A 14,195-nucleotide genomic window follows, 5' to 3' on the forward strand; every position below is an offset into this window, starting at 1 on the left:
ACCCCTATGGACACAAGGGCAAAAAAAGTTACCACTTCCTCCCTCCTCCTTCATCCTTGTTCTACCAAACAAACACCTGGAATTTACATCCCTCAAGGCCTCACCTATTCTATAGTCACTCAAATGATCTAAAATTAGAATAAAAATCAGAGATTGTATCATAGAGATAGCATTGTGCTTGTACTTTCCAATACAAAGAGCACATTTCATTTTCATTAATCCATGAAAAGTAATTTATGCATCTGACATTTAAATTATAAAGATTCAGATGATTAATACATACAGAAAAAAAAAATCTATTTCTGTGCTTTATCACAGGCTTAAGGAAAAAAATGGCTCCGGGCCTGGCCCTGTGACAGACTGAGCACTGCCACCTTCCAGTGACAGCAGCTGAGCTGTGCATGCTCATTCCCTTTCGGTTTCAGTAATTTGTCAAGCACAGAAAATGTGTGTGTGTGTGTGTGTGTGTGTGTGTAAAAGTATGCATTCCACAGCATAATCTTTTAACTTTCCAAATACATGGCAGGTTTGAAGAGGAAAAGGTGAAAATTATGAGAGATTTTCATTCTTGCCTGCTACTTTTTTATGTGTACGACAATAAGGTAGGAGAATCACCAGCTCCATAATCCTGCCAATGTGCCTTGTACTTGGGGATAAATCAGCACTCTGTGCCCATTCATTCCTTAGTCTCCCCTTCATAAGTAGCGGGAACACAGTAAAAATGCAAATAGGGAAGCCTCTGTCCTCTGTGAAACTGTGTGGCAGCCACTGAGAATGGGCACCATTCAGGGCATCAGCCGGTGACAATCCTGTGCTAACCCGGCCTGCATTTTGAAGAAATGTCAAAGAATTTTTCTGTAACATTGCTGGCCTCTGGAGCAATCCAATTTTTCACATTTGGGAAATAAACACTTCTGTTATTGTTTAATAGAACTTTGTAGTCAATAATAGGGAGCACCCTGGTGAAATAATTCACTTGTACTGTCAAAGCTGATGGAACTTTTGATGTTTTGTTTATTTCTCTAGCCAGATGTTTTTATCAAAGCACTCTAACTGTAAAGTCAAAACCATTTCTCCTTTCTATTCCTTATATTAATTTCACTGATAAATTATATTCAATAGAGGAATCTATCTTTTATGGTGCTTGACCCTAATTAACATGGATTTTTTGATGAATGACATTTGTAAGTTTTCTAGCTATATGCAGACTTATGATCATGATTGATTGCCCAAGCAATTTCCACAACAATAAACTTTCATTACAGAATCTTTGATAAAAATCACAATTCTCTGGCAAGCTAATAATTTATGCAAATTAAATGCATCTTTATTTACAAGCTTTATACACTGCATCTGGCAAACAGGATAAGGAAGTTCTGTGTTGTATCACTGAATACAGATTATACAAGTAACTAAAACTTTAAGCAGTCTTAAAGGAAAATTCAGGAAATAGTGTCTGCCTTGTTAGCAAGTACCCTGCAGAGTGTAGCAATGAGTCCTACCAGAGATCATGGCAAGAGCCATGCTATTTTCACAGACAAACAACATCACAGTCAAGAAAGTAGGATTGAAGATCATGCTGACTACAAAGTTAAATCTATTTGTAATGGGTCAGAAGAGTGATTAATTGTCAGCAACAGGACATACCTGAACCCATGCCACTTTGTTGATGAGAACCAAGCACTGAGTCAAAATACCAGGCATTCATTTCAGGTCCAGGATGAGAGATGTAAAAATTTCAGTTTAATCTTCACCCAGTGCTATTCCCCGACTTCTTTGTCATCTACCCTCAGGAAATGGGTCATTCCCAGGTCAAAGCAATTATTTTTCAGAGGCACTTGTTTCTTTGGAAGAGCAATAACAGAATTTTCCAGCTAAACAGAAACAAAAGGCTCGTGCAGCGTGCCAAAGAACAGATCATGATAAACTAGTAGATGATATATGTTCTCAAGAAGGGAAAGTTATTATCAGCCTTCAACTACACCTTGCCATGATTTTCAGAAAGGATAGCTAAAATCTGGTGTTTTCTTCATTGACAGCCTTGCAGAGTTGATCCTGCCAAGCCTGCAAGACTCGCAGTTTAGCCTGAACTGGCCCTGAAAACTCTACATTTACACTCAAGAAAAGAGGAGAGAGAAAACAAAAGTGTGAGCTAGTGGGAAGATGGCAATCTCATCACACCCCACAGTGAACGCGACATTTTTCTATTTTGATGTGACACCCACATCTAAAAAGCATGTGTGGACCCACAACTGGATAGTACTTATGATATCATCAGTACTGTTAGTAGTATCAGCTACAAGGAGTCCACTGCACAGAGCAGCTTCAAGTGCTGTGTGGGTTCTTCTTGCTCCTGTTAAGTCAATTTGGCACTTACTTCCAGACTGCTATTGAACTACATATCTTGTTTTGCCCATCACTTAAGCAGACATTGTGAAAAGCCCAAGCACTAACCACCATGCTAACTGCAGTATTCCAGAGGAGTGTTGGTCACAGGCCTCCTCATCTCCTGGTCCTTGGAGGCAGCGTACAGCCCAGCAGTGTTCTGGAAGGACAGGAATGACCACTGAGCAACTTCAGCTTTCATGAACCTTTGGGTTAATTAATAGTTAGTCAATGGCAATTAGAAAACAGCACCTGGACTGGTAACTCTTGTCCTGCATACATCCAACTGAATAACTTCCATATCCCTCTTCTACTGCCTTCCAATGATCTCCAGAATTAAAAAATGTTTTCATTCAGTGCTTTCACAGAGGCAGAGCTTGAAGTGCTGCCATTGCACCAGGTTCAGCAATTCACACCACTAATAGATGCTCTCTTTTAACACTGATGTCATTCCTACAGGAGACCAAATTTGGGCTGCTCAAAATGTGTTAGCAAAACATGAATGCATTAGGAAAACAACATGAAAAGTGAACTACTGGGCAGAGGTTCCAGTACTAATTACTACCATCCAAATAACCTGCTCAAAGGCTTTGCTGCAGCAAAATCAATGCTCCCAATGGTTATTCAGGTACAGCCTTGTCCAGTAAGAGCAACTATACAGCTGACTCTCATGCCGGGTCAATCTCAGCATCCAAGACAAGCTGCTCAGCACTGGTTTGGGTGTGTTTACCTATGCTTTCCTTTTATTTCTTGGCTCAAAATCTGGTTCTGAGGCCCTATCTTGAAACATTTCAAATTGATTTCACGTGCAAACTCCTCTGCAAAGTTAAGGCCCCACTTTTTTCACGCTGAATATCTCTTTGCAACCTGATGTCAGCACAACTGGCAAACAAAATTGATTCATCAGGACTGTCAGTGTTCAGGAACTGTCAATAGAAAATCAATCTTTAGGGCAATAGATTGTTATACAAAAGGACAATGTAAGTGTTATTAGCTTAGATGTGTAACCTGATTATATGGAAGCCTCAGTGGCAATTACTGTGAATGTTTATCTGCTTTCCATAGTGCTCTGTCAGATAAAAATTGAACAAATGGCACAATCCCATTACACTAAAAGATAAATGCCTCAAAATGAAATAGGTTGAGCAACTAACACTCTCACTGCCCTATTGATTTGTATGTTCACAGTGTATGCAGTCACTGATCTCATCAGCTGTTAAAGGTGTACTTAAATCTGTATGAAAATCACATGTATTTAAGTGTCCCAATTAACTGTCTGGTCATAAGTGAAATTCTCTTTGCAAATACCCAGTTTAAAGGATGAACAGCATTTCCAGTACAGATGAATTGCCAAGTGAAGGATATAAATGGGGGACAAAAACATCAAATGCTTCTTACAGAGAGCACATAGCAGTGATGCCTGCCTTGTGATTATGCTTAAAATTTTGAATCATTTCACAGGTTGAGACCCTGTGTTTTTCAGAGCTGAAGACAGATGATAGAAACTGGTACACAAATACAAAATGGTGGGAGTGGATCAACAGGCTGAAAAAAAGAAAAACAAACAAAGCCATTCTATCCTTAGATTTTCTCCTGAGGGTTTTTAAACTAGATGTTATAACACGTCAAATTTAAACTAGATGAACCCTTCCAACTAGTTTGCTGCCCTGTCCTTTGGCAACTGAACTGAACATAATACTCTACCATCCAACATGCTCAAACTGCATTACCACCAGTAGCCAGATGTTGTACTAGTTTCTAGCTTTTTGACAGCTCAGAAAAGTTCTTGGTTCTTCATACACCTATAAAGGTCTAAACTACAGCTCTTGTGTTCACGAATTCATTGTAGTTCACTAACAACCTTCCAGTAAGTGGGATCTTACTTGTCCTGGATGTGATTTCTAGGTATTGAAGTGAGTGAAAAGGAGCTTTGCAAAACCAAAGAAACAGGTGCTTCTACTGGGCAGGAATTTCTTTGAAGAACAGATTTTTCTTGCTTCTGATGTCAAACCACCCACAGTAACAGTGAAGATGTACCAACTATTAAAAAAATATTTTAAAAGTAAAATATTTTTTTGTCTTGGAGAGGTATTTTCCCATTATAAACTCATTTGCTTTTATAATAGAAAATGCATGAAGTGACTTTCAATTAACTCTTGTCCTTCACTAATTTTACCAGAAAAAAACTCTAAAGACCAAAACCAACCAAAACCAACCAAAAAACCCACTAAATTGCTCCTGGCGCCTTTGCTATTTCTGGTCTATATAATTTATTTCCATAAAACAACGGATGGTATTTACCTCTTTACATACAATGCTGGTAGTCCCAATGCAAAGCTACTCAAGAAGAATCCCGTGGGAGGGACGGTGCCTTCCCCGCGTTGCTCTGCTGCGTTCAGCTCTGGCAGTAGATGTCAGCAGAAGCTCACCAAGGGAACTTTCCCATCATCCCGGGAAGTGCCGCGCTTCACGAGTGATACATTAATGCCGTGAGGCACCACTGTGTCACTCTACTGCCTTTTATGTGACTAACCAAATAAAGAAAAACAGAGGGTCCAGCTGCTGAACCTCCTACATGTTTGTACACCACACAAAATAAGTAGGACGAGCTTTGCTTACGCACTGATATTTCATTTGCATAGCAAGCACTGGTAGGGTGGTTCACAAGACAGATGCTGGTCTTGAAGAACATTTTGTGCTGGAGAATGACAGGACACCGTGATTTTCACACTGAGAATATGACAGCCTGTTCTGAGGTCCGGAACTCATCAGGTGATCTGATAAAGTAACTGCAAAGATCCTCCTTATGGTATGACTTTACTATAGAGCACTGCATAAGGATGATCCAGGGGATAAAATTTTTAAAATGAGGTTTTCAAATAAAATCATACTAAGGTCAAGGTCACTACTCAAATTAAGAGCTAGCTGCAGGTGGAGCAGGAGAAGGCTCACTCACAGGTAGAAAGTTGGAGAGACATTCTGTCGATTCAGAATATGTCAGGCATCCTATAGGGAAGGCTTTCTGGATTTGAATCTGAGCAAATCTAGATGAGTAAAGTAAAGTAACAAACAAGTTGCACAACTTGATGAAATAACAAGAGAGCGAAAGAAAGACAGCTTTATACAGCATCTTTGGAACTCCCCACATTTCTAGATAATATTGCATGTGAAGGAAGTAAAAAAAAAAATAAATCAGAAAAAATCTGAGATTATATGTACCCAAACCATCTCAATCCAAGGAATAGTAAAGTGTAGAAAAATCACTCTGGTTAAACAACGACCTAGACCCCAAAACTCCAAAAACACCATGGCAAAAAACCCCACTAAATCAAATTACCAAACAGAAAGTGGCAGGGGCGGGGGAGGGGAGGGGGGGGCGCCGGAATCCAATGATGCCAAAGCAGAAAGTAAGATGTAATTAAGAGGATATAAGAAGAACACTGCAAGTGCGTTATTTCTGTGAGGAGTGGTTGGCAATGCCAGCCCAATATGGTCACCTATTTTCTCTCAGTGAGGGCAGAGCACATACCGGAAAAGAAGTGATAGCTGTCTGATCTTGGCATTCATGAGTTTTGGTATCCTCTGACATTACACTTGACAATCAAGCTGGCAGAAAATGTACTGATCTGATACTGCTGTGCTAGATAGAAAAGCCATGATTATAGCAAACTTACGTAACCACAGCATATGCAGAGCAGCTGGTCACTACCAAACTGTAAAAGCATATCAAAATGAGGTTATGCAGACATCTGTCTTCAGTCTGTTCATTAATTACATGCAAGATTATACTTATTAAACTTGTGGGAAACACTGAGCTGGAAAGAGTTGCAAGCACTTTGGGGGAGAAACGTATAGTTCAAAATTCTCTTGACAAGCTAGTGAAATAAATAGGATTAGAAATCAGCATATATAATATTTTATTCTCACTTGTAATCACAAGATAAAGGAGTACATTTATTGGAAACATTTTTCAGAAAGGATCAGGGCATACAGTGAATCACAAACTGATTGTGAGTCAGCCACGTCATATTGTTATGAAAAAGCAAAGCCTTTTAAAGGATTCAGAGAATGAGTATCACAGGGATACAAAAGGCTCAACATGGCAACATGCAGCAAGCACAGTGTGTGTTAGTACCTCATTTCAAGCAACATGAGAACCAACAGGGAAAAGTCTATGCTAAATGAACAAAAAATTAATCATGATCTAGGAAAAAAAGGTTGAGAAAAAGAATGGATGTCCTCATATAAGCATGCAAGAGCTAGGTAACACACAAACTGGAAGGAAGGTAACACACAAACTGGAAGGAAGAGTCAAGATCTAAGTAAAGAATCATGATAGAGAAATACAGAAGATGAGAAAAATATGCTCTACTGACAGCAGATCAAAGGACCATTGGAAAGAACACCTAGGACATTCACTGGGCCCTTCCTGCTGGAGCTCTGCAGGAGCTGATTACGAAATGGATGCTTTTAGAATAAAGTTACAGCACACTGAAGATCCCAGGGTTTAGTAACTGTTGGTTGTTTGTGTGTTGTTTTTTGTGTGGGTTGTGTTTGGTGGGTGGGTTTGTTTTTGTGTGGGTGGGTGGGGTGTGTTGGTTTTTTTGTGGTGTTGGGGGGGGGGTGTTTGGTTTGGTTGGTGTGGTGTGTTTGGGTTGGGGGGTTGGTTTGTGGGTTTGGTGTTTGGTTGTACAGATATCTTTTACTCACTTGCACAGTTCAGCTGTCCTTTCATTGTATGCCCACTAAATTTCACTATGCTTATGTCTGTATGCAAGCTTATAAAAGGGGAAAAAAACCAAAAAGAGTTACTCCAGGTCTTACCCATTTTGCCCTACAGTAGAGATATCATCTGTTTCCTTAGTCTGGTTGCATTTGTACTGCATTACAGGGCAGAAAAGTTCATAGAACAGAAGACAGTAAAGATAAGAAAGCAGAACAATAACTGAAGGAAAACAAAAATTTTATTTAATTTTTAGGTTGCACTCTCACTATCAGCAGAGCTGAAGAGTGCCTGTTAATGACAAGTGAGCATTAAGTAACAACACTTCCAGCTGACACGTACCTAAAAGAATTTACACATATAAACTTTAGTAACCCCTCCATTTAGAAATGGATTACAGCTTCCTTACAGTCTTGTAATCTTGCCGACTCAAAAGGCTCATTCTCTTATTTGAAATATTTTAGTCCCTAACTCCTGTTAGGGAGTTAGATAAGAACACCTCCATGAATTTGTGGTAGGTTTTGAGATTTTATATCTGTGAAAGCTGTTGACTCATTGTTGCTACTTCCTGATAACTCATGGGAAACATATGAGGCAGGGGTTTTCTTGTTCCCCAAAATGAAAGCCGCAGCTAGGATGGAAAGGAAAAAGGAGAAGAAACAAAAACCCACTTCATTAAATAAATCTGTTCTCTATGTGGGGTATTTTCTTATACTGAAACTTTGGTAAGCCAATTCAATTTCATCTTCTTGGAAACTTACATTGTTATATCACATAGTGCTTTTTTTCCCCACTATACCATGAAATTTTAATCCCAATTCCCTTTTATACAACCATGTCAAGAAGCAAAAGTAGATTTAATGTTTCACTTAGGGTCTCTAACTCACCATCTGCTTAATTATTACAGTTTGCATTGAGTAAGATGACTACATGTCCTCTCATGTTTTCTTTGCTTTATTCTTTGGATTTCCATCTGAAGTTATCTTGATAAAACAATTATGTGCCATCCTTGTAACACATGCCATATTGCCCTTTCTTCTTGTATCTTTTTGTAGAGAAATAGCTTCTGATTCTTGGCTGGATGTTAGAGAACTGTTATTTAATAGATTTAAAATAAAGAGTTTCAAATGTAAAAACAATTTTAAATTTAAAAATAAGTTTTAAAGAAGCTTATTACAGATTTGAAGAACATACTGTCTTCCATTATTTTAGTTGATTGTGCTTGCAGAGGTTGACTGTTAGATGCTGTAACCAATGTCACTGATGTTTCATATGATATAGTTCACAGCAGCAGGGATCCTGAATGCAAAAAATGGGCTCTGCTTTGTATGCAGGCTTGTGGTGTGAATGGAATGAGTCTTACAGTGCATCCAGTAACAAAAGCTGAAGGGCAGTGAACCTTCTGGTCTAATTAACATTGAACTTTACAGAGAACACACTAAAGCATTAAAAAGCAGCACAATATGTCACAACAGTTGAATAAGAAGATATGATTAACAAATAACAAATTTTGGTTTTTGGAAGAAGGGAAAGAAAATAAAGCATGATTACTAGCTACCTAGACAGAAGATATGATTCTTAATTGCTTACCTCTCACCATTCCAGGGAAAGAACTGTACCCACTTGAAAGCTGCTCCTAGTTAGGGGTAAAGCAACAGTGCTTACATGTCCTGGAATATCATCTTCACAACTTCACAACATCTTCCACCAGTATTCATCATGTCTCAGTATCAAACAGCAAATGACCATTATTTGATAACAACTAAGACTAGGAAACATCTCTGTTTACACTTATCTGAATATCTGCCCATGAGCTCCAATTCTGCAAAAATCTGATCTAGATTTACTCATGACAAATACAAACTAAAGTATGAAATTCAAAGCATCCAACACTGTAGGAAATATAACCCACATAAAATGTTGGCTACGAGAAGAGTGACCTCTACTCCTCTGTACTTGTTGTGATTTGGGTGTTGATGTGAAAGCCTAGTGGCAATGCTTTGGAGAAGATTATTTTTCCTTGAAGGCACAATGAGACGTAGGCATCCCCAGATGTGATTTGGTAACTAAGTTCCTGGAATTCAAGAAAGCATTTCAGTTTCTTTTTATTTAACATTTGTGTTATATTTTCATCTTAATTGCTGTGGTCCATATTTCAAACATTTAATGAAATGTGTGTTATACCACCTTACTGGAGGAAAGCATGTTTAATACTTACACTTTGTAAATCTCTATGTTAATTAGAAATATGAATTGTTAGCTAGCCTCCTGAAGATGAACTTTATCATTCCTTCAGGAACTTGCTCCAAAAAGATGGGAATTTACATGCCTGAAGATAGGAACCTCTTCATGAACATGGATTCAGTGGCAGATGAATCCATGTCACAACAAGCCTTTCTCATGATACGTAATCATTGATTTATTTCCTGGTTAGTATGTGGTTGTGGGGGATCTAACTAGCCTGAGCGTGTACTGTCAGGTCGGCTGAACAGACAAGCCTAGGTAAAAGATCACCTTGTCTAACTTTCCGCTCTGTACTTCAAAACTTTTTAAACCTCCTTTATTCCACTTGTCCTGAGTCTGCTTCTTTCATCCCTACTTCAGCTCATAGCCTATAGTGCGAGAGAGCTTGCTACAAGTCTTCATCAGCTAACGACCATTTGTCTTTGCAATTTCCCCTCTAAAGTTCAGCCTGTGCTATTACGTGGCTTCTTCTTGTGGGAGGAGGCAGAAGTATGATGTGTGAAGGCAGAGTTGCTATGGGGAAAGAAGTGCAAAGGGAAGAAAGGCGGAGACATGCAAATAGGTGAAGCAATAAAGAATAAAAGAAAGTATAGCAAGAAGACATGGTGACCTCGCAAAAGATGTTTCTCGCCTTTGTCTGGTTTCTCATAGTAAGGTGAGAATGCACATCTCCACAACTACTGAGTTACTGCTCAAAGGGTTTGCTCTGACCTCAGTCTGTGCACCAGACTGTTGATATTGACAGGAGTTTGGTTATGCTTTAAAATCAGTGTCATCATCATCTGGTTTTTCTGTTTTCTTCTGTGTTGCTGGTGCTTTTAGGTGTGCTGTTCAGACATTCACCTGCGTGTAGTTAAACAAATCAACCTGGAAGGTCGTCTGGAAGGATATGCATAAGAGAAGAAAACAAACAATGGAGCAGACATTAGGGGACAAATGAGGCACATCTGTTAGCTTCGTTTGCTCAGCAGCAGTCCCGAGACTGACCTTTTAAAGATTTTCTAAGTTTAGTGCTTCCTAGTGTGGAGGACATAGTGTCCTTGCAGTGGAATACCAGAACAAGAGGAAAACATGCCATTCTTACAGGAAAACTAAGATGGAAGAAAAGGCTGGCTGTAGTGGCAAGTCATTTTTCCTTTGTTCCTTTTTTTTCTTTTTTTTAAGAGGCTTTTACCGTAGGTGAACTCTGCTTATATTGAAGTGGAAGTGGTTAAGATTCACTTTGATATTAAGGTTTTCTGCTGTGACTGTACAGGCATGCAATAGCCTGACTAGCAACAGAAGAGTCTCTGGTGCAGAGAAATAAACTTGGAAAGAGTGTGACTTTCCAGTTGCTCAAGAACTCCCCCACCACCATGGCAAAATCATGGTGGGACCAGGGTTGCATCTGCACATTGTGGTCTAGACCGGAAACTTTTCCCCAGGCTGTCAACATGGCAACCCATCACCTGCAAGAGGACCATGTCTTTCTCAAGCTGCCTAGTTTGTGTCAAACTGTATGTGAAGCAAAAAAAAACCCTGATTATATCAAGTCAAAGAAGGATTTGTAGTGTGTTTACACACACATGCACACAATAAGGACTAGAAGAGGCTTCCAGTGCTTCAGACCCCTCAACTGATAAAATATGCTGTTTACAGCTGACCTTTTGTGTTCCTTTGTACATCTCTGTATTCTTTTAAGTGGCAGGAAAACTCTTTCTAGACTTGCTTGTTATTGTTATTTAACTGAGGTGTATTTCTATTAAGATGGATGCTTCTCACCATTTTTAATTTCTGATAAGGAATAAACAGTACAAGTATACCTGGTTAGAGATTTGCAAGTAAGACTTCTGTAGGCACTTTATCCAGTGTTTAAGAGGGTCAAGTATGTTCTGATGATCTATCAGGTTATAAGTTACTTCAGGGTTGAACAGATCTTTCCTTCTTAGGGAGGGGAAAGAACTTTTTTTGTTGTTTTTAGTTTTGTCCTGATATGGGAGAATATATTTCAAGACTTGTTCCTCATTTGGGTTCTTTGGGCAAGAAGGGAAGGGAGGGAATGGTTACATCTATTATTCAGTCTTGTCTCTATTGATTTAATCCAAAGCAAAAATAGGGTTCTAATACTGACAGATTAATTCCTGAAAATCTAGGCCTAACAGGAAATGTTTAGTTATGTTAATCAAATCCTTTCTTCCAAGTAATAATATAGCAAGAATCACCCATCACTTTTTAGCATTACTTCTGCATAACAGGGTTGTTGAATGGGTCAAACTGCATAACCTTTTTGGCTGGAGATTTTTTGGCTGGAGATTTGCCTTTTGGAAGTTGTCCTGAAAATAGTTTTCTGTGTGACTGTATTCTAAATAATTACACATGCAAGATGGATCAAGGACACCCACGTATACCTAATGTTAAATGTATGCAAGCCTCATGAGAAACATAAGGTTACGATGATCACAGAAACACAGAATCATAGAATAGTTCAGGTTGGAAGGGACCTCTGAAGGCCATCTAGCCCAACCTGCCTGCAATGAGCAGGGGCATCTTCAGCTCAATCAGAGTGCACAAAGCCCCATCCAACTGCCCTTGGATGTTTCCAGGGATGGGGAATCTACCACTCATAGGCAGCCTGTTCCAGTGTTTCACCACTCTCATTGTAAAATTTCTCTTCCTTGTATCTAATCTCTGTTAGTTTAAGCCATTATTGTCCATCACTCTATGCCCTTGTAAGAAGTCCCTCTCCAGCTCTCTTACAGGCCCCCTTTAGGTACCGGAAGGTACTATAAGGTCTCCCTGGAGCCTTCTCTTCTCCTAGCTGAACAGCCTCAACTCTCTCAGCCTGTCTTCATAGGAGAGGTGCTTCAGACCTCTGAGCACCTCTCATGGACCACCTTCATGGACCTCCTTTGTCAGGACAAACACTTGTTCCAACAGGTCCGTGTCTTTCCTGTGTTGGGGACCCCAGAGCTGGATGCAGCACTCCGGGTGGGATCTCATCACAGCAAAGAAGGGGGCTGAATCTCCTCACTCGACCTGCTGGCCACACTGCTTTTAATGCAGCCCAGGATACAGTCAGCTTTCTAAACCACAAGCACATATGGCTGGGTCACATCCAGCTTTTCATCCACCCCAAGTCCTTCTCCACAAGTCTGCTCTCCATCCATTCATCCCCCAACTTGTATTGATACTGGGGGCTGCCCCAGCACAGGTGTAGTGTCTTGCACTTGGTCTTGTTTGGAAAACTCACGAGGTTTCCATGGACCCCCTTCTGGAGTTTGTCCAGGTCCCTCTGGATGGCATCCTGTCCTTCAGGCCTGTCAACAGCACCACTTGGCTTGATGTCATCTGCAAATTTGCTGAGAGTGCACTTGATCACTTGTCTATGTCATCGATGAAGACACTGAAGAGCGTTGGTCCCAGTATGGACTCCTGAGGAACATCACTTGTCCCTGATCTCCACCTGGACATTGAGCCATTGACCACTACCCTTTGGATGCAATCATCCAACCAATTTCTCATACCATAGAAGTCTACACATGAAATTTGTATCTCCAATTTAGAGGGAAGGATGTTGTGGGGACTATACCAAGGGCCTTGGACAGAAGTCCAGACAAATGACATTTGTAGGCCTTCCTTTGTCCAGTGCTGTAGTCACACCACTGTACATTGTCACTACTTTGGTCACGCAGAACTTGCCTTTGTTGGCTGTCCTGAATCACCTCCCTGTCCTCCATTTGACATAGCCTAACTTCTAGGAGGATCTGTTCCATGATCTTCCCAGGCAAAGAAATGAGGTTGACGGGTCAGTGGTTCCCATGATGTTTAAATGTACTTCAACTTTCTATTTCAAATTATATAAATAATCTGGCAATTTTCTGAGTCCATATTTTGAACCATCAACAGTTTTAAAGAAGCCATCAGAAAAAGAAATGTTTGGCACAACAGCAATTGTTGTAGCAGTTTGAGTGTACAAGTGAGTGGTGTTAGACTAAAGAAAAGATGAAGACCAGACGTGAATTTTAGGTGCAGTCAAGTGACTGGGCATAATTATGGGTTAAGACAGTATTCCCACTAAAAATATGTTAGTAAAATCCCTGAATGAAGAGAGTAAGAAAGTTTGCATGAAAACATACCATCTTGGCAAGAACTGCTTATTCCTACCTTTCCTTGAAGATGTGGCTTTTAGCTGTACTTTTTCATCTCACTCCTTTGCTTAACTGAAATCAGCTGGAAAGGAAGGAACCATCCAAACTGTATTGAAGGGACATTGTAATTTAGGGATCATTCTTTCAAGATGTACTATGACAACAGATTAACTATACCAGACCATCAGATTGAGCTCTTTGTCTGGGATTCACTTTTGCCCATGCTATAGTCTCTGTTTTCTTTCCAGCTTCTCAGGATGCAAGAGCTATTTTTCTCAGGAGTCTCTTCCTTTCCTCTTTTTATGACTCAGAAATTTCACCTGAGCCCTGATTGGGCTTGGAACATCATCCTTCATCTCACATCCACTCTCCAAGGCCTTCCTGGAAATTCTCTGTTTTGTGAAGCCCCCAAGCTGGTACCATCTCCTAACATGTGCCACGGTGGGACCTCAGTTGGCCATACACTAAACCACGAGTGATAGCCAGAAATGTTTTGAGGCAGGATTGCACAAACGAAGGGTGAAGTGAGTTTTGCTGTGCTGCATGCTGCGGTAGTTTGTGGAGCATAAAGTGTGCCAGGAAGCATAGAAAAGCAGCCAAAAGAGAGATAACAAATGTTGCTTGAGACAAACTGATAACTATTTTTACCACATCCTGCTGTGAGAAGCACGGAAGGTGATTATTAAAGAAAAGGCAAAATAATGCCTAGAGAACAG

The sequence above is a fragment of the Lichenostomus cassidix genome, chromosome 2, assembly GCF_008360975.1.
Source record: "Lichenostomus cassidix isolate B80296 chromosome 2, HeHo_3.0, whole genome shotgun sequence".
Classification (NCBI taxonomy): Eukaryota; Metazoa; Chordata; class Aves; order Passeriformes; family Meliphagidae; genus Lichenostomus; species Lichenostomus cassidix.